Source organism: Mustelus asterias, chromosome 9 (genome assembly GCF_964213995.1).
Source record: "Mustelus asterias chromosome 9, sMusAst1.hap1.1, whole genome shotgun sequence".
In the NCBI taxonomy this organism is placed as follows: Eukaryota; Metazoa; Chordata; class Chondrichthyes; order Carcharhiniformes; family Triakidae; genus Mustelus; species Mustelus asterias.
This window is the reverse complement of record NC_135809.1, coordinates 70,121,980-70,143,262: the sequence shown is the minus strand read 5'-3', so window position 1 is coordinate 70,143,262 and position 21,283 is coordinate 70,121,980. Positions and strand designations below refer to the sequence as shown.

Here is a 21,283-nt window from a genome sequence, read left to right as displayed (position 1 = left end):
ACGTCCATACATTTAAATATGTATGACGTCACGTCGCGGGTGTGTCACGGCGTTGGCCCTTGTGCAGCAGGTTTGGAAACCCCGTGCGGGGCAGCTGGCCTCCATTTCACGTCAAAGAGAAATGAAGAGTGCAGAGAGTGTGGGAATGTTCAAAATGCTGAGATTAGCCACTGATTCAATACCTCAATAATTACAGTAAGATTGGAGAAATGTGGGCCTGTTAAAGACACATCCAGCTGGTCACAGATAAGAATGTCATGGCAGATGTATTCACTGTATTAGACCGTAAGTAAGGAGTCTCACAACACCAGGTTAAAGTCCAACAGGTTTATTTGGTAGATCAGTTTACAAGATAATGGTTGGAATGCGAGTCTTTACAGGTACAGACAATGTACCTTTGGACAGCTGGAGACAATACACATCTCTTTAACCTGTGCTTAATGCTCTCACTCACATTGTCTGTACCTTTAAGTCTTGATTCCCTGTAAAGACTCGCATTCCAACCATTATTTTGTAAATTGAGTTTGTGTCTTTATATGCCCTGTTTGTGAACAGAACTCCCATTCACCTGATGAAGGAGCAGCGCTCCGAAAGCTAGTGGCTTTTGCTACCAAATAAACCTGGTGTTGTGAGACTTCTGACTGTGTTTACCCCAGTCCAACGCCGGCATCTCCGCATCATTAGACCATAAGACATAGGAGCAGAATTAGGCCACTCAGCCCATTGAGTCTGCTCCACCATTCAATCATGGCGAATATTTTTCTCATCCCCATTCTCCTGCTTTTTCCCCATAACCCCTTATTAATCAAGAACCTATCTATCTCTGTCTTAAAGACACTCAATGATCTGGCCTCCACAACCTTCTGCGGCAAAAGTTTCACCGATTCACCACTCTCTTTCTATCGCCGAGCTGTGCCCTCCTGGTGTTCCCTTCAGAGGATCAAATATATTTCTCCTGGACGGGAAACTCCAAAGATTCAGTGAGAGAATTAATATGTTAAATTTAAGTGAAGGAAATTTAGCATTTAAAATTGAGAAATCTCCAGTATGGAGATAGTGTCCCTTTAGAAAATGTATTTGAGCCATGTTTTTGTGAAGGATCTGTTTTTTTACATATTCAGAGCTGTTTTGTCTGGAACTGCCGGCGTTGGACTGGGGTAAACACAGTAAGAAGTTTAACAACACCAGGTTAAAGTCCAACAGGTTTATTTGCTTTTGCTACCAAATAAACCTGTTGGACTTTAACCTGGTGTTGTTAAACTTCTTATTGTCTGGAACTGGCATCCTGTATTGTTGCTGCAGCAGCGTGATTGTTTCTAATGGCTGGAATGTTGGTGTTAATCTGAACTAAGGCTGGTCTGTTTTCCCTGGGATTTTGCAGAGTGGGGCTTCATTAGGATGATTAGCAGGTATGATCGTAGAATCCTACAGTGCAGAATGAGGCCATTTGGCCCATCGAGTCTGCACTGCTCACAATCCCACCCAGGCCCTATCCCCAAAAGCCCATGCATTTTGTGGTAAACCACTGTTAGCTTATTGCCTGTGTGTGTGTGTGACATGTCTGGACATGCCCCTGCCGGCCCTGCCTGGGACTCCTCCCCCCCCTGGCCCAGGCAACCCCCTGCCTCAGTCTCTGGACCAGTTCATCGGCATGGGTGTGCTCCAATTCTTTTGCTAATAAAAGCCTATTTGTTCTTGCATACAAACTAGTCTTTGCTTGATTGATAGTGCATCAATTTTATTAGGAAAAAGTTTTGGGATGGAGCAGATACTAAAACCCGACAGACTCGAATTGGATCCTCAAGCTGTAGGAGCCTCTAACAGCTTCGATCACTGGCTGCGCTGTTTCGAAACTTTCTTCACCGCCTCCGCCTCCGTTGTCCAGACCGAAACCGACAAGCTCCACGTGCTCCTCGCCCGGGTAAGCGATCAAGTATTCTCGATGATTAGAGACGCTGAAACTTACAAGGATGCGATCGAACTTTTAAAAGGCCAGTACAACAAACAGTCTAATGAAATCTACGCCAGACATCTGGCGACTCACAGACAACAGCCAGGAGAATCGGGCGATCAATTCCTGCGTGCGTTGTGAGCACTTGGCAGGGCCTGCAACTGCAAGGCCGTAACAGCCGCCCAAAACACTGAGGACTTAATCAGAGATGCCTATGTCACGGGTATCAGGTCAAACTATATCGACAACGACTGCTGGAACAGGGTGGGCTGGACCTACAAAAGACTGTGGCGCTTGCCGACTCGTTAGAGGTGGCCTTCCGTAATCTCGAGGCCTACACCCCCGACCACGGGGGTGCATCGTGGACACCCCGGTCGCTGCCACCTCTGTACTTGGGAGGGCCGCAGGCCTACGCCACATCCCACCAATGACCCGACCGCTGCGGCAGTCTCTGGAGGCCCGAAGTGCTACTTCTGCGGCCTGGGGAAGCACCCCCGACAACGCTGCCCGGCGAAGGATGCGATCTGCTCCGGGTGTGGAAAGAAGGGCCATTACATGAAGGTATGCAGGGCAAAATCAACCTCCAAGCCCAGTAGTGCCGCGTGCGACCCGTGGGGGCCGCCATCTTGGACGCCATCAGCCGTGTGTGAGCCGTGCGGGCCGCCATCTTGGACGCCATCAGCCGCGTGCGGGCCACCATCTTGGACACCCTCAGCCGCGTGTGAACCGTGCGGGCCGCCATCTTGGACGTCATCAGCCACATCGCAAAATCCAACGGTGGCTTCGGTTACGCTGGACCAATCCAGACCTCACCAACTCGCCAGGTCCATGATGGACATCGAGGTAAACGGTCGCACTACAAACTGTTTATTTGACTGTGGGTGTACGGAGAGCTTTATTCACCCTAACACAGTGAGTCGCTACGCCCTTTCACTACTGCCAGTGAAGCGAACGATCTCCATGGCTTCAAAGTCCCACTCGGTGGATGTCCTCGGGTACTGCGTGGCGACCCTGACTGTACGGGGCACAGTGTACAAAAATTTCAGGCTCCTCGTGCTGCCACAACTCTGCGCTGCCGTATTCCTGGGGCTAGATTCCCTGTGTCTCCTTAAGAGCGTCACCATGGAGTATAATGGGCCTTTTCCCCCGCTCTCCATTTGCAATCAGTAGTTCTTAGATCGCCCATCACGCACCACCTGCAGCCTCTCGACCCTTAAAGTCGCCCCTCCCTCACTGTTTGAAAATCTCACCCCCAATTGCAAGCCCATCGCCACCAAGAGCAGACGGTACAGTGCTGGAGACAGGGCTTTTATCAGGTCCGAAGTACGACGGCTTCCAGGGGAGGGGATCATCGAGGCCAGTACCAGCCCCTGGAGAGCCCAAGTAGTAGTTGTTAAAACTGGGGAGAAACATCGCATGGTCATTGACTACAGTCAGACCATTAACCGATACACGCAGCTGGACGCGTACCCCCTTCCCCGCATATCTGACATGGTTAATCAGATTGCGCAATATCGGGTGTTCTCCACCATCGACTTAAAATCTGCATACCACTAGCTTCCTATCCACCCGGAAGACCGCCAATATACTGCCTTCGAGGCGGATGGCCGCCTCTATCACTTCCTTAGGGTCCTCTTCGGCGTCACCAACGGGGTCTGGGTTTTCCAGCGTGAGATGGACCGAATGGTAGACCAGAACAGGCTGCGGGCCACCTTCCCGTACCTGGATAACGTCACCATCTGCGGCCATGATCAGCAGGACCACGACGCCAACCTCCACAAATTCCTCCACACCGCCACACTCCTAAATCTGACCTATAATAAGGAGAAGTGCATATTCCGCACACACCGCCTCGCCATCCTTGGTTGTGTTGTGGAAAACGGGATCATCGGTCCCGATCCCGACCGCATGCGTCCCCTCCTGGAACTTCCCCTCCCCACCAGCCTCAAAGCACTGAGGAGATGCCTGGGCTTCTTCTCGTATTACGCCCAGTGGGTCCCCAATTATGCGGATAAAGCCCGTCCGCTCATCAAATCCACCTCTTTTCCCCTGACGGCAGAGGCCCGCCTGGCCTTCGACCGCATCAAAGCAGACATCGCGAAGGCCACGATGCACGCTGTAGATGAATCCATCCCGTTCCAGGTGGAGAGCGATGCGTCTGACTTCGCCCTAGCCGCCACCCTTAACCAGGCGGGCAGACCCGTGGCCGCCTTCTCACGAACCCTCCAAGGCCCTGAAATTCAACACTCCTCTGTCGAAAAGGAGGCCCAAGCCATATTGGAAGCTGTACGGCACTGGCGCCACTACTTAGCTGGTAAACGATTCACCCTACTCACGGACCAACGGTCAGTTGCATTCATGTTTAACAACACGTAGTGGGGCAAGATCAAAAATGATAAAATATTGAGGTGGAGAATCGAGCTTTCCACCTACAATTACGACATCTTATACCGGCCCGGGAAGCTCAATGATCCCCCAGATGCCCTGTCCCGGAGAATATGTGCCAGCGCACCAATAGGCCAATTGCAGACTCTCCACAACGACCTCTGCCACCCGGGGGTCACCAGGTTTTTTCATTTCATTAAAGCCCATAACCTGCCCTACTCCATTGAGGAAGTCAGGTCTATAACCAGACACTGCCAGGTCTGCGCAGAGTGCAAGCCGCACTTCTATCGGCCAGACAGAGCACACCTCATAAAGGCCACTGCCCTTTCGAACGCTTAAGCGTCAACTTCAAGGACCCCCTCCCCTCTTCTGACCGCAACAGCTCCTTCCTCAACGTCATTGACGAATATTCACGTTTCCCCTTCGCTATTCCCTGCCCGGAAATGACCTCGGCCACGGTCCTCAGGGCCCTGCACAGCCTCTTCACCCTGTTCGGTTTCCCTAGTTATATCCATAGCGACCGGGGATTCTCCTTTATGAGTGATGAGCTGCAACAATACCTGCTCTCCAAAGGCATAGCCTCGAGTAGGACCACCAGCTACAACCCCAGGGGGAACGGACAGGTAGAGAGGGAGAATGCGACAGTCTGGAAGGCTGTTTTACTAGCTCTGAGATCTAAAGGTCTTCCAGTCACCGCTGGCAAGAGGTCCTCCCTGATGCACTACACTTGATTAGATCACTCCTTTGCACAGCTACCAATGCTACCCCTCATGAAAGAATGTTCGTTTTCCCCAGAAAGTCCTCCCCGGGGACCTCACTACCATCGTGGCTGACGTCCCCAGGCCCTGTCCTGCTCCAGAAGCACGTGAGGACCCATAAGTCAGACCTCCTGGTCGAAAGGGTCCAACTCCTCCACGCCAACCCCCAATACGCCAATGTAGCGTACCCCGACGGGCGGGAGGACATGGTCTCTATTCGAGACCTGGCACCCACAGGTGCCCCAGGGACCACTACGACCCACAACCCCACACCCCCAACCCCCGTATACAGCACGCCTGAACCACAGGAGCCGCCACCATGCACCCGACAATCGGAAGGGACTACAGACGACTCGAGCAACTACGGCCTGGCGCCTGAATCAACACCGCGGCCATCGGAACCGACAGCACAACTGGCACTACGGCGGTCGCAGCGGCAGATCAAGCCCCCAGAGAGACTAAATTTGTAATTCTGTAAATATCGTTCCAGCCACCTCACCCCTGCCGGACTCTTTTTTAAAAGCAGGGGGTGAATATGGTAAACCACTGTTAGCGTATTGCCTGTGTGTGTGTGTGACATGCCTGGGCATGCCCCTGCCAGCCCTGCCTGGGACTCCTCCCCCCCCGGTCCAGGTATAAAGGTGACTGCTCCTCCCCCCCCGGTCCAGGTATAAAGGTGACACACCCCCTGCCTCAGTCTCTGGACCAGTTCATCGGCATGGGTGTGCTCCAAGTCTTTTGCTAATAAAAGCTTATTTGTTCTTGCATACAAACTAGTCTTTGCTTGATTGATAGTGCATCAATTTAGTCCCCCTGACACTAAGGGGCAATTTAGCATGGCCAATCCACCTAACCTGCATATCTTTGGACCATCATGTGATGGGGAAGCCGGATTTACACAGAATATTCAAGCTTGGGTGCTGTTTTTTGAAGAAAGAGAGAGCGGTGTCTCCCTTTTCCCCTCTCTGAAGTTGGAGACAGGAATTTGTCAGGAGCCAAGTCTCCTTTTTGGAGATTCCACTGTATGAGAGTGGATCTTTCTCTGAGAGTTGCTGCTTTGGAAGCTGCAGAGAGAGGTATCCTTTTCTGTCTGGAGACTGGGCGTTGCCAGAGACTGGGCTTGAGGATATATCCTTCTCTGAAAATTGCCGCCTGAATCTCCATCCAGAAGGGTTAAAAAGCTGAAAATCCAGCATTACGTAAGCATAGAAGAGTGTATGTCCACAGTGCATTCTATAAATTGAAACAACAGGGATAGCTACCCGCTAAGGATTATACTTTGCCAGTATTTAAATTGGTAAATGTTATGACAATTATTTGTGTTATTTTTTTATTTCAAAAATATACTTTATTCATAAAAACTCTGAAATAAGCCATTGCAAAACAACATTCCCAATAATTACAAACAGTCCAAAAAAAAGTCATATATACAATACTTTATGGTGTTCAGCTACAAGACATTACATTCATTACAGTTCAGTTCTTTATCAGATTTCACTGCTTTTGTTTTTACAGATTAGCACACAGTTACTCAGTCCGAGGGTGTTCTATAGTTACCGGGCCTTCGGTCTGCCTTGGTTGAAAGGCTTTAAACAGTGGCCTTTCCCCATTGTTCCTTTGAGGCGGCTGCCCCAAGCTTGAGCGCGCCCCTCAGCACATAGTCCTGGACCTTGGAATGTGCCAGTCTGCAACACTCGGTCGAGGACAAATCTTTGCACTGGAAGATCAGCAAGTTTCAGGCGGACCAAAGTGCGTCCTTCACCAAATTGATGACCCTCCAGCAGCAGTTGATATTTGTCTCGGTGTGTGTCCCTGGAAACAGCCCGTAGAGCACAGAGTCCTACGTCACAGAGCTGCTCGGGATGAACCTCGACAAATACCACTGCATCTCACTCCAGACCTTCTTTGCAAAGGCACATTCCACAAGGAGGTGTGCGACCGTCTCATCACCCCTGCAGCCACTTCGAGGGCAGTATGTGGTGGTGTTGAGACCTCGAGCGCGCATGAAGGATCTGACGGGAAGTGCCTTTCTCACCACAAGCCAAGCCAGGTCTTGGTGCTTGTTTGTAAGTTCTGGTAATGAGGCATTATGCCAGATGACACTGACAGTCTGGTCAGGGAACCATCCGACAGGATCCACCATCTCCTTTTCTCTCAGGGCCTCAAGGACATTACGTGCTGACCACTGCTTAATCGCCATGTGGTCAAACGTGTGTTTCCGGAAAAATTTCTCCACGAAGGACAGGTGCTGTGGCATGGTCCAACTATTTGGAGCGTTCCGCGGCAGTGTGGCCAGACCCATCCTCCGCAACACTTGGCACAGGTAGAATCTCAAAAAGTAGTGGCACTTGGTGTTAGCGTACCAAGGATCTACACACAAATTAAACTAGAAAGAGTGCAGAAAAGATTTACTAGGATACTACCAGGTCTTGATGGATTGAGTTATAAAGAGAGGTTGGATAGACTGGGACTTTTTTCTCTGGAGCGTAGGAGGCTGAAAGGTGATCTTATAGAGGTCTATAAAATAGTGAGGGGCATAGATCAGATAGATAGTCATTATCTTTTCCCATTGTTCCACAGGAGCAGGCTGAGGGTAAGGGAGCTGTTTGTGCATTTTATTTATTTATTTATTTATTTTTCAGTTAAATTAGTGAAAATAATCAGTGGTTTTTTTTCAAAACAGGAAGTAGGCCCAGCAGCAGCCTGGGAAGGTTTTGGAGGGTTTAAAAGTGCTTACCTTGGAGGTTTCAGCCTCATTGTTCCACAGGAGCAGGCTGAGGGTAAGGGAGCTGTTTGTGCATTTTATTTATTTTTCAGTTAAATTAGTGAAAGAAATCGGAGGTTTTTTTTCAAAACAGGAAGTAGGCCAAGCAGCAGCCTGGGAAGGTTTTGGAGGGTTTAAAAGTAGGCCGCACCTTTGAGCAGGCAGCGTCGTTAGTGGGCAGCAGAGTGAGCAGGGGGCAGAGTGAGAGCTGAAGGGCTTTGGCTCAAAACGGGCGTCGGCGAGAGTAAGTTTTTTCTTTCCCAGAAAGTTTATTCTTGTTTTTCCCCAGACTAAAAAAAAATGCCAGGCAGGATGTTGGAATGCCCCTCTTGCAGGATGTGGGAGATCAGGGAGACCTCCGGTATCCCTGACGACAGCACCTGCAAAAGATGCATTCAGCTGCAGCTGCTAGCAAAGCGTGTTAGGGAACTGGAAAAGGAGCTTGATGACCTCCATCTAATTCAGGAGAATGAGAAGTTTATAGACAGTAGCTTTAGGGAGATAGTTACACCTAAGCAGCAGAGCACAGGAAATTGGGTTACTGTAAGGAGAGGAAATGGCAGTGTGAAAGGACAGGCAGAGCAGGGTTCCCCTGTGGCCATACCCCTCCACAACAGGTATACTGAATTGGATTTACCTGGGACAAGCTGCAACAGCCGGAACTCTGATACTGCGTCTGGTTCTACAGTGCAAAAGGGTGGGATGAAGAAGAGGAGAGCAGTAGTGATAGGGGACTCGATGGTCAGAGGTACAGACCGGAGGTTCTGTGGTCAGGACAGACTCCCGCATGGTTTGTTGCCTCCCAGGTGCCAAGGTCAGCGATGTCTCTGATTGCGTGCACAGCGTTCTAAAGTGGGAAGGCGATCAGCCAGATGTCGTGGTACACGTCGGTACCAATGACGTGGGAAGGAAGAGTGAGGAGGTCCTAAAGAGTGAGTACAAAGAGCTTGGAAGGAAGTTAAAAAGCAGGACCCCGAGGGTAGTAATCTCAGGATTGCTACCTGAGCCACATGCCAGTGAGGGCAGGAGTAGGATGCTTGGGCGGATAAACACATGGCTGAGGAACTGGTGCAGGGGGCAGGGTTTCCAATTCTTGGATCATTGGGACCTCTTCTGGGGCAGGTGGGACCTGTACAAGAGAGACGGGTTACACCTAAACTACAAGGGGACCAATATACTTGCAGGGAGATTTGCTAGTGTTATTGGGGAGCGTTTAAACTAGATTTGCAGGGGGGTGGGAACCAGAGTGCCAGAGCAGATAGTGGAGCAGGGGTAAAAAGACAGGTTAGTTCAAGCAAAATCACAAATGGAAGGGTAGAGTGTGGTGGAAATAATTTTTTGAGGTGTGTCTATTTCAATGCCAGGAGTATTGTGGGGAAGGCAGATGAGCTGAAGGCGTGGATAGACACATGGAAATATGACATTATAGCCATTAGTGAAACTTGGCTACAGGAGGGGCAGGACTGGCAGCTCAATGTTCCAGGGTTCCAATGTTTCAGGCGGGATAGAGGCAGAGGGATAAAAGGTGGGGGGGTGGCATTGTTGGTCAGGGAAAATGTTACAGCGGTACTCAGGCAGGATAGATGAGGGAGCTTGTCTACAGAGGCCCTTTGGGTGGAGCTGAGAAACAGGAAAGGTATGACCACATTAATGGGCTTGTATTATAGACCACCCAATAGTCAGCGAGAATTGGAGGAGCAAATCAGCGGAGAGATAGCTGACAACTGCAAGAAACACAAAGTTGTGATAGTAGGGGATTTTAATTTTCCACATATAGATTGGGACTCGCATACTGTTAAAGGTTTAGACGGGGTAGAGTTTGTAAAATGTGTTCAGGAGAATTTTCTACATCAGTATATAGAGGTGCCAACTAGAGAGGATGCGATATTGGATCTCCTATTGGGAAATGAGTTAGGGCAGGTGATGGATGTGAGTGTGAGGGAACACTTTGGATTCAGTGATCATAATGCCATTAGTTTCAACCTGATCGTGGATAAGGATAGATCTGGTCCTCGGGTTGAAGTTCTGAACTGGAAAAAGGCCAAATTTGATGAAATGAGAAGGGATCTGGAAAGTGTGGATTGGCACAGGCTGTTCTCTGGTAAGGATGTAAATGGAAAGTGGGAGGCCTTCAAAGGAGAAATTTTGAGAGTGCAGAGTTTGTATGTTCCTGTCAGGATTAAAGGCAAAGTAAATAGGAATAAGGAACCTTGGTTCTCGAGGGAGATTGTAACACTGATTAAGAGGAAGAGAGAGTTGTATGAAATGTACAGGCAGCAAGGAACACATCAGATGCTCGAGGAGTATAAAAAGTGCAAGAAGCTACTTAAGAGGGAAATCAGGAGGGCTAAAAGAAGACATGAGGTTGCTTTGGCAGACAGAGTGAAGGAAAATCCAAAGAGCTTCTATAGGTATGTTAGGAGCAAAAGGATAGTGAGGGATAAAATTGGTCCTCTTGAAGACCAGAGTGGTAGACTGTGTATGGAACCAAAAGAGATGGGGGAGATACTAAATGGTTTTTTTGCATCCGTATTTACTGAGGAAACGGGCATGGAGTCTACAGAAATAGGGCAAACAGGTAGGGAGGTCATGGAACCTTTACAGATGAAAGGGGAGGAGGTGCTCGCTGTCTTGAGGCAAATCAGAGTGGATAAATCCCCAGGACCGGACAGGCTATTCCCACGGACCTTGAGGGAAGCTAGTGTTGAACTTGCAGGGGCCCTGGCAGACATATTTAAAATGTCAGTATTCACGGGGGAGGTGCCGGATGATTGGAAGGTGGCTCATGTTGTTCCGTTGTTTAAAAAAGGTTCCAAAAGAAATCCAGGAAATTATCGGCCAGTAAGTTTGACGTCGGTGGTGGGCAAGTTATTGGAAGGTGTGATAAGGGATAGGATCTACAAATATTTGGATAGACAGGGACTTATTAGGGAGAGTCAACATGGCTTTGTGCGTGGTAGGTCATGTTTGACCAATCTATTAGAGTTTTTCGAGGAGGTTACCAGGAAAGTGGATGAAGGGAAGGCGGTGGATGTTGTCTACCTGGATTTCAGCAAGGCCTTTGACAAGGTCCCTCATGGGAGGTTAGTTAGGAAGGTTCAGTCGCTAGGTATACATGGGGAGGTAGTAAATTGGATAAGACACTGGCTCAATGGAAGAAGCCAGAGAGTGGTTGTGGAGGATTGCTTCTCTGAGTGGAGGCCTGTGACTAGTGGTGTGCCGCAGGGATCGGTGTTGGGTCCATTGTTGTTTGTCATCTATATCAATGATCTGGATGATAATGTGGTCAATTGGATCAGCAAGTCTGCTGATGATACAAAGATTGGAGGTGTAGTGGACAGTGAGGAAGGTTTTCAAAGCTTGCAGAGGGATTTGGACCAACTAGAAAAATGGGCTGAAAAATGGCAAATGGAATTTAACGCAGACAAGTGTGAGATATTGCACTTTGGAAGGACAAATCAAAGTAGAACGTACAGGGTAAATGGTAGGACTCTGAAGAGTGCAGTTGAACAGAGGTGATCTGGGAATACAGGTACAGAATTCCCTAAAAGTGTCGTCACAGGTGGATAGGGTCGTAAAGAGTGCCTTTGGTACATTGGCCTTTATAAATCGGAGTATCGAGTATAAAAGTTGGAGTGTTATGGTAAGGTTATATAAGGCATTGATGTTGCCGGGACTTGAGAAGCTGAGTTACAGAGAGAGATTGAATAGGTTGGGACTTTATTCCCTGGAGCATAGAAGATTGAGGGGAGATTTGATAGAGGTGTATAAGATTTTGATTGGTATAGATAGAGTGAATGCAAGCAGGCTTTTTCCGCTGAGGCTAGGGGAGAAAAAAACCAGAGGGCATGGGTTAAGGGTGAAAGGAGAAAAGTTTAAAGGGAATATTAGGGGGGGCTTCTTCACGCAGAGAGTGGTGGGAGTGTGGAATGAGCTGCCGGATAAAGTGGTAAATGCGCAGAAAAACTTGGACGGGTTCATGGATGAGAGGGGTGTGGAGGGATATGGTCCAAGTGCAGGTCAGTGGGACTAGGCATAAAAAGGTTCGGCACAGACAAGAAGGGCCAAAAGGCCTGTTTCTGAGCTGTAATTTTCTATGGTTCTATGGTAAAGGTAGGGGAGTCTAAAACTAGAGGGCATAGGTTTAAGGTGAGAGGGGAGAGATACAAAAGTGTCCAGAGGGGCAATTTTTTCACAGAGGGTGGTGAGTGTCTGGAACAAGTTGCCAGAGGTAGTAGTAGAGGCGGGTACAAATTTGTCTTTTAAAAAGCATTTAGATAGTTACATGGGTACGATGGATATAGAGGGATATGGGCCAAATGCGGGCAATTGGGATTAGCTTACGGGTTTTAAAAAAAAAAGGGCAGCATGGACAAGTTGGACCAAAGGGCCTGTTTCCATGCTGTAAACCTCTATGACTCTATGACACAGCTTGATACAGCCGCACACAAAGGTGGCCATCAGGATAAGGCGGCGTTGGGAATATTTTTCCCTCCATTCTCCAGAGATTTATGTATTGCTTCCCTCTGGACACGATCCATCTTAGATCTCCAGATAAATTTGAAGATGGCCTGGGTCACTGCTGCTGCGCAGGATTTGGGGATAGGTCAGACCTGCGTCACGTACAACAAAACGGACAGTACCTCACACTGGCTGACCAGGTTTTTTCTGGTGATAGAGTGGAGCGTTGCTCCCACAAGCCCAATTTCTGCCTTACTTTGACGATGCGCTCTTCCCAGTTTTTGGCACACACCCCCACCGCTCCAAACCATATCCCCAGCACCTTAAGTAGTCTGCCTTGACGGTGAAGGGGACAAAGGATCTGTCAGCCCAATTCCCAAAGAACATAGCTTCGCTCTTGCCCCAGTTGACTATGGCTCCCGAGGCCAGCTCGAACTGCTCACAGACTTGAGGAGCCTGTGAACAGACGACGGATCCGAGCAGAAGACAACCACATCATCTATGTACAGGGAGGCTTTGACCTGCGTGCCTCCGCTGCCTGGGATGGTAACCCCTTTGATGCCTGGGTCCTTTCTGATGGACTCGGCAAAGGATTCAATGCAACACACAAAAAGGACGGAGGAGAGAGGGCAGCCCTGTCAGACTCCAGACCTGATTGATCTGAAACCTATCTGATTCCCACCCATTGATTGAAACTGCGCTACTGATGTCTGTGCAGTTGGATCCAATTGCGGATTCCCTCCCCAAAGCCCATTTTGGAGAGCACATCCATCATGTAGCTGTGCGATATTCTGTCAAACGCGTTCTCTTGGTCTAGGCTGACGAGGCAGGTATCCACCTGCCTGTCCTGCACGTAGGTGATCATATCCTTGAGTAGCGCGAGGCTATCAGAGATATTCCTGCCGGGTACAGCACAGGTTTGATCAGGATGGATTACTGACCCCAGAGCAGACTTGACCCGGTTGGCGATGACCTTGACTAGAATTTTATAATCCACGTTCAACAGTGAATTTGTGTTATATTCTACCTGTTCTTAAATAAAGTTTGTTTTGATGAAAGCTTCCTCGTGGATCACTTGAATCATATCTGGAGTGAAACACCTTATGCTCACCCTAATGCCAAAATCAAATGTAAACTTTAAGGTCCAGGCTAACCTCATAAAACACCTTGGAGTTCCTGGCCTCAGCAGCAGGACTGATAACACTGTGTCGTAGGGTATTAAAAGATGTAGTTGAGGGGGGTAAGTTATAATAATTTAAATGTTTCAGAGTTTAGGAGGAATGAGCACCTATTACACAGTGTGCCTTGGAGTGCATCCTGGATTGTAAACACTGCAGTCAAAGTTATTCCTGATACAGGGAGCTGATTGGTTACTGATCAAGTGGGCTGGTTCATCCTGGATGATGTTATCCTCTTGACTGTCTTTCGTAAACTAGCCTTTCAGTGATGGTAAACTGGCCTTTTGTGATGGCAAACTGGCCTTTCAGTGATGCATCTCATCAGCCTCTTTGAAAGTGGGCTGCTGGCAGTTTCTCCCTTTTTGCTAGTTTGATTACATCCCATCATGCCTTATTTAATTCTGAGTCTTGTTGTTACCAAGCAAATCCATGACAGAGGCTTATTGATAGTGCTGTCTTGGTGAACCATTACTGCGTTAAATATGTAATATAAATTCAAAGGACCACCCTTCGAAGAAATTAAACCCTATCTTGTTGAGAAAGATTAACTTAGTTTTGAGCATGGAATCATTGTTTGGGGGTCCTGAGTAATTGTCCAGCCCCCAGGACAATGTCCAATATTAATGGAACTGCATAATAACCACCCTGGAATATCAAAAATGAAAATGCTGGCTAGGAGTTATTTCTGGTGGCCCCGTCTTGACTCTGACATCACAGACTTGATGAAGCAATGTGACCTGTTCCGGGAAAATCAAAAACTCCCACCCTCAGCTTCCCTATACCCATGGGAATGGCCTGGCAGGTTTTTATCCTGGTGAATGCACACTCCAGTTGTTTAGAGGTGCACTGCATCGGTTCCATGATGGTTCAGGCTATAATTGAGAAATTATGATAAAGCTTCATTACACACGGAATACTGAAAGTCCTGATTTTTGGTAATGACATGGCCTTTACTAGCGGTGATTTCCAGATCTATGTGCTCTCCAATGATATCCGACTAGTTCGGATTGCACCTTAGCACCCGTCGTCAAAGGATGGGAGAATGGACGGTTCAAACCTTCAAAAATGGCATGAAGGAACAACTGGCGGCATCCATGGAGACCAAATTGGCATGATCTTTTGTTGATATGGGACCACACCGCACATAACACCAGGTGTTGCCCCAGTGGAGTTGTTAATGGGACAATCGCTTTGACCAGATTGAGCCTGCTATTCCCAAACCTGCTGGGTGAGTAGAGTCCTAAGAAAACCAAAAAAAAATTATGATTCTGCAAAGACAAAGAACTTTCACAATAGGTGATCTGGCTCATGTGAGAAACTTTGAGGATGGTCCCTGTTGGGTCCCTGGAATTGTGGAGAAAACAGGACCAGAATCTTAGGGTTGTAGTCCACGGTAAACTTTAAAGAAGCACTGGATCATCTCAGAGCCAGGTGGTCCGTTCACAAGCAGGCTTCGCTACTGGCCTTGAAGTTGGCCACTGCCCTGCCAGTGTCAGCCCTCTGCTCAAAGCTGACTCTGCATTGCCCCTCCGGATACCAAAGGTATGGTCTTGGAGATGGAGGCTGAAGAAAACTGGGGAAAATGACAATGAGTTTCCATCAGGATTGGAATGGAACGTGTGGAGGAACCTTCATCAGTAACCCTGCAATGCTCCCTCTGGAAACAAAGGTCCCCTGTTTGGTTTACACCACCTTACCCAGCCCCACTCTCGATGGACCACAGACCGACTGCCAAGTGGAAAGGGCCTTGTAGTGGGGTGCTGGGAGTGACATCGACCCAAGGGAGGAAGGATGTTATGATGACCACGGGGGATCATCGATTAGATTGCTCCATGGGCTTCATGGAATGCGAGGTTCCTTATTGAGCAAGTGGAGGCTCGCTCAATGAGAAGCAAGGGTTTTTAAACATGCTGCTCAACCTGGATCAGCATTGTAGGCTCTGAGGCATAGACTGTTCAGCCATAGGCTGCAGACACAGCCCTTCTTCGGTGCACAATAAAGGGTGTTTGGTGTTGGAAAACTAGTGTTTGGCTGAACACAGGACAGGTTAAGGTTCTATCTAGGAGTAATGTGTGCAGTCAATTTGTTCTAAGATTCTCTGTTAAAAAATTGAACCAAGAATTCCTAGACTGAGGGATAGAGATTGTCTCTACATCAGAATTTAGCACTGCACAGTTACGTCTGCACCGAGTAATTAGAACATAACAACAGGATTTCAGTTTATTTAAAATAAAATTACAAAACGTCATTCAGCAAGAAACAACAATTCATTGTGAAATAGAGGAGTTGAAGGAGGATCAGTGTCTGTGTTGAAGATATCGAGGAGGATCAGGATCTGTTGAAGGGAAGGGTGAGGATCAGGGTCTATGTTGAAGGGAAAATCGAAGAGGATCTGGGTCTATGTTGAAGAGAAGGTCGAGGATCATGGTCTGTGTTGAAGAGAAGGTTGAGGAAGATCAGGATTTGTGTTGAAGAGAAGGTTGAGGAGGACCTGGGTTTATGTTGAAGGGAAGGATGAGGATCAGGGTCTGTGTTGAAGAGAAGGTTGAGAAGGATTAGGGTCTGTTGAAGGGAAGGTTGATGATCTGGGTCTATGTTGAGGAGAAGGTTGAGGATCAGGGTCTGTGTTGAATTCAGACAAATGATCAGACTCAGCTTTAGTATTTATACTTTTTCCACCACTTGACTCTCTGGGCAGGCTTTGAACTTTCTTCTGGATTTTGGAAAAACAAAGCTGAAAGAGTGACTGCATTTGCTCGGATCTGTACCTCTGGGTTGTTGAAGAAGGATACACAGTCTGTAACGTATGTGTGGGTCCTATCAGGAAAATCTTTAATCAATTGTTTTGTAATGTCTCTCAGGAATTCTGTGTAGTTCAGGGTATTTGCCCCTAAATGCTTCTCAATCTTGGAGCATACTTCAGCTGAGCCAATAAGGGGAATGGCCAAAGCAAGTGTTGAGCTACATGATCTAGACACTTCCTTGCTCTTTCCACCCAGGTGCAGCAACAAACAAACCAAGTGTGAATGGATTTGTTGGTAAAAAAAAGTTCTGGGATCTCGACATCCACATTTGGCTAAACTCCCCAACACGCTAAACGCTTCAGCCTGCACCTTTTCACACTTCGCTTCAAAGAATGGTTGGATCCCATTGATGATTTTCAATATAAAGGGCCTGATGGTATTTGGTCTCAATTGAGCCAAATGCTTTGAAAGGCATAACAACACCTCAAACATTAGCAGCTCATTGTCATTTTCCCCAGTTTCCATCAGAGCAGTCATTGCACAAAGCACTGGCCGTGAATATTTTTCTATTCTGTGAGGAGCTCCAGTTGTAACATTGCTCAGGCCCCGAACACAGAGAAACTGGACAACTGAAGAAGAACTGAAAAGACATCTAAGCAGCCTGTTCATCAGGGTATCCGTTAGCTGAAGCTGTGAAGTCAGTGGAGACTTTAAAAGTTCTCCAAAGAAGGCAGCCACAGTGACTTTCTGACATTCCTCTACTGTGAGGATGAGAGCAGAGAGTTGCACTACAATTCCAGTCAGACTAGAGCCAGCATATCGGACCATTGCTTTAGCCAGCAGAATAACCCCTCTGTGTGATTTGCGTAGGTCCATCATCTGATTCCAACCTCCACATTCCAGCATGAAATGTACCACATATTTATTATTTGACGTATTTAACAGCTCTATTAACATCTCTACACAATTCACACACACATCCCTGCTGCTCAATGACTGAGGTTCAGCTGAGATATCCCTCTGCTTTGATTCACGATGGGGAACAAAAACTTTGGGCAGACGAACATTGATGGAGGAGCTGTGATGGATGAGCAATGTGCTGAATAATTGGGGGAATAGTTTGATGACTGTCTCTCTTGACTCGGGTGTGGTTATTATTTCATACAGAGCACACACAGCAGCCAGGGATTCAAGAGCTGAATACTGATTCAGATTGTCAGTGATGGGATAGGTTCTCCTTTCCCCAACTGGTACCTGTTTGTTCAGGATATTCAGCAGCTCCCTCATTGTATTCATGGAACATTCTGTCTCCTCTGCCAATGCTCTCCATATGTCACTGACATACTCATCCAAAGGAACTGGGAAAGTGAGGAGACAGGACACAACTGTTGGTGTGTTGTGTGTGGTTAGAATGGCAATACTGCGTAGAACTGAAAATTTCACAGCCTCTGAAGGAACTGACTGTAACTGAACTCTCAGCAAGTCAAGTATCTCAGGGACCTGGTCCCGAAGTTCACTGCCACGTCTTTTAATGATGGTTTTCAGGAGGATAGCGGCTGCACTGGAACAGTTGGGATGTTGATCGGCCAATCCTTTAAAGATTGCAAAGAGCAGATTGCTCAACTGGTCATGGGGCAAACAGTTAGAAATAATCTCAGTGATCTGGCTGCATGTTTGAAAGAGGATTGATCTATCAATGCTGACAAATTCTTCCCTGACTGCTTTCAGAACATCTAACTGCTCTTTATGCTGATTCTGATTGGTGCCTTCATATGAGAACTGAATAGACAGGATAATGTACAAACTGTCCATGGCTAACTGCCCGATGGATGGTGACAGATCTACACAGCGTGGCATCAATCGTCCAATTAGCGTCCCCATGTTATTCAACGGTACTACGTTTTTAACATCGAGTGTCTCCAAGTAACATTTCAGCAGTTCAAAGGTAGTCTCCATGGCTCTCTCTCGTTCATAGTCCTTTGGTGACATGATCCACTCTTCTACCTTCTTGAATATGCCCTGAAGACCTTCAGGGGACAGGTCCTGAAGTAATATTTGCTTCAGGAGCTCTTGCAGGGCAGTCATGGTTTGTTTATAAAGCATGGCTGTCTCTTTGGTGTTCCTCTCTGTGCCTTTGGCCTTGTCCAGTTCAGAAGGGACTAAGCTGAAAGTACTGGTTAGACAGATTTGAATTAATTGTGAGGTGTCATCTTGGTTTGAGTCAGTGTGTAGCTGGACAAGATAGATGCAGGCAGACATGGCTAACTGTCGAACAGGGTTCAGCAGTAGCTCTGGTAGCTCAGCCTCAATAATGTCCTGCATGTATAGCAAAAGCTGCCTTTTTCCACTGAAGTTGAAGGGAACTCTCTGGTGAATTGACTGCAGGGATCTGGCTATCAGAGTCACAGTCTTTATTAGGCTGAGCTTTAGTGTGAGATCCTTGGATTCAGCCTTTATTCCCTGCACCTTTATAATAAATTGGTTAACCACGGCTGACAAAATATGACTCTCGATTCTAGATAGAACTAGTTCCTCAGGTGAATAGAGGGCCATGTTCCCATAGCACAGAACCAGTGTGCTCTTAACTTTATCCAGATCCACATCAGACTTATCCCTCAGAATATTAAAGAAATTACTTGTGTTCTTTAAGCTGTTGGAATTAGCAAACTCCTCCAGGATACTGAGGGTATCATCAAAGTGAGTCATAGCACAGAAACCAATGGCAGCAGCTACTCCCTCTCTCTCTACACTCTCATTGTGCTGTACACTCATTAACATTTGGCGAAGCTCTTGCTTTATGTTCTTAATGGGGACATGATGGAGCACTGTGCCAAGAGATTTATAAAGAAAGCCTTTCTCTTGTGGGGAGTGATGATTGGTTAGGATTTGTTTACACATTTCGTCACTTAGTTTAGCTGTCCAGTCCCCATTATCAATGCGATTCAGTGTTCTGGACAAGAGCAACAACAGTTTCTTCTCCCATTCTTGTTGGGATAGAGACTCCTCTGAATTTGCTAGTAAATGATCAGCTAATGCTGGGAGTTCCTCTGCCCACTCTGTCACTGTGGCTGGGTGGATATTGAAACTTAAGACTTGCAATAGCCTCAGTGCAGCAGCTCCTTGGCCTCCTCCTTGGTATGGACAACAGGACACAATGAGGAGCCGGGCCAACAATGCCTGGGCTGTAGGGAGATTGCTTTCTTCTTTGGAAGGAAATGTAAAGCTTTCATTGCCAACTTGCAATTTCCTTTTCCCTAGCTGTGTTAAACAATTGCAGATTGTTGTTAAAGCTTTAGCGTACTGGCTTATTGTGACACACTCTAATAAGACTGGCCAGAGAATATCCTCCATCTCTATTGCATTTGTGATCATAAACATCACTGTTTCACATACTGTAACTACATCTTCATCTGTAACCTGATCTAGATGTTGGTTAGATGATGCCAGGCTCCCTGAATGATGGGGTGTAGCACACTGTCGGATGAGAAATTCCACCATGGCTTTTCCCCCTTCTGGCTCAAGGTAACCTTGCTGGGCCATGGCACATATCACCTGGGCAATGATCTTCTTTTCCTGATTGCTGCTCTTGTCTAGAAGAACTGGTTTCACTGCAGCCACAATCTCAGCTTTCTTTCTCTCTAAGTGTGAGGAGACTGAGCTGATGAGGTGTCTCAGTACAGTGAGAGTTCCTACTCTCACTTGTTGGTCAACATTCTCTAACCTAGACAAGAGGAACTCGACCAATGAGTCTGCATAAACTGGAGCGAGGACTGTGAAACAGCCAAGGATCTCAGTGTGGCTCTTTGCAGCAAGTTGGTTACTGAAGTCCACTGGAAGACAAATCTGCTGGTGAAGATTGTGAAGCACATTATCCACCTGTGCTTTCAGGTTGAAACATTTCATTTCTATGGCAATATCCAATACCCTGCACAGACACTCTGTGATTGAACAATGTCCTCCTTGTTTCTTGGATAGAGACAGGAGACCATAGATTAATTTGGGCAGCTCTTCCTCTAGTCTGTCCTTCGGTAGCAGGGAGCTGACATAGCCTAGAGCTTCCACAGTGGGGATGTTGAACTTGGGATGCTCCTTCTCAAGCCACATTTTGAAAAGCAGACTATAGACAATGTTAATCTCAGTAGCAAACATCTTTTTAGTCACTGTAGGATCTGAGACTTTCTCCTTATTCTCCAGATAGTTCAGGATGCTTTTGCTAAAGCTCCCCATTGCTGAAGCAAATACAGACTTCAGCTCATCCTCTTTAACTCCAATAAGAACTGGGATCATGGTTTCCATAATAGATTTGAGAAAAGGGACCATGCCATAAACATTTTGTGTTGACATTTTGCTCAGGGTCTTCACCATGTACACATGAGGAAGGTTCCCTTGTTTAAAATTCTCCATTGTCAACTGGACAACTTGATTAATAAATCTGATACTCATGGCCACTAGAAGATTGCATGCAGCTTCCTGGCTTTCAGCTTGTGTTCCTGTTAATGCCGTCATCCACAGTGTAGCCAGAGAGATAACTTTTTGTGCTAGTGCTGGGCTCATTTGATCAATGGTGTCCTTGATAATCTTTGTCATGCTGTCCAATATTATAACCCCCTGTGAAACTGACAGTGTGGTGTGTTGGGACAGATATTTATGACAGGTCTTTAACACCGTTTCTGGCTGATGACATCCCAATGCATGGAGGGTGTTTGATATATTCTGACGACAACTTTCATCTTCCTCTCCAGCCATCTTCAGTAGGGCAACTGAGAATAATTCCACACTGCTGTACATTTTAGCAATCTTTCCACAACCTGAGTTTGGAAAGCTAAAAGTGCTGAGTTCAGTACTTAGAAAGATTATTAGCCCTCACACTAAAGAACGGGTCCTTTCAGAATGAAAACCCTGAACTCTGATGTAGTTATTCGAGATGTGGAGATGCCGGCGTTGGACTGGGTTATTCGAAGCAGAATTGTCTGGATCTTTGCTCTGTGTTTTAGACACTGTTCTTCAACCTGAAGGATCTGATTGATCAATGACTTTCTATG

At 47.1% G+C, this 21,283-nt stretch overlaps 1 pseudogene; it reads right to left on the bottom strand.

Moving 5' to 3' along the window:
- Nucleotides 1-12,571: 12,571 nt before the first annotated feature.
- Nucleotides 12,572-20,828, bottom strand: LOC144499240 (maestro heat-like repeat-containing protein family member 1 pseudogene; annotated as a pseudogene).
- Nucleotides 20,829-21,283: the final 455 nt, after the last annotated feature.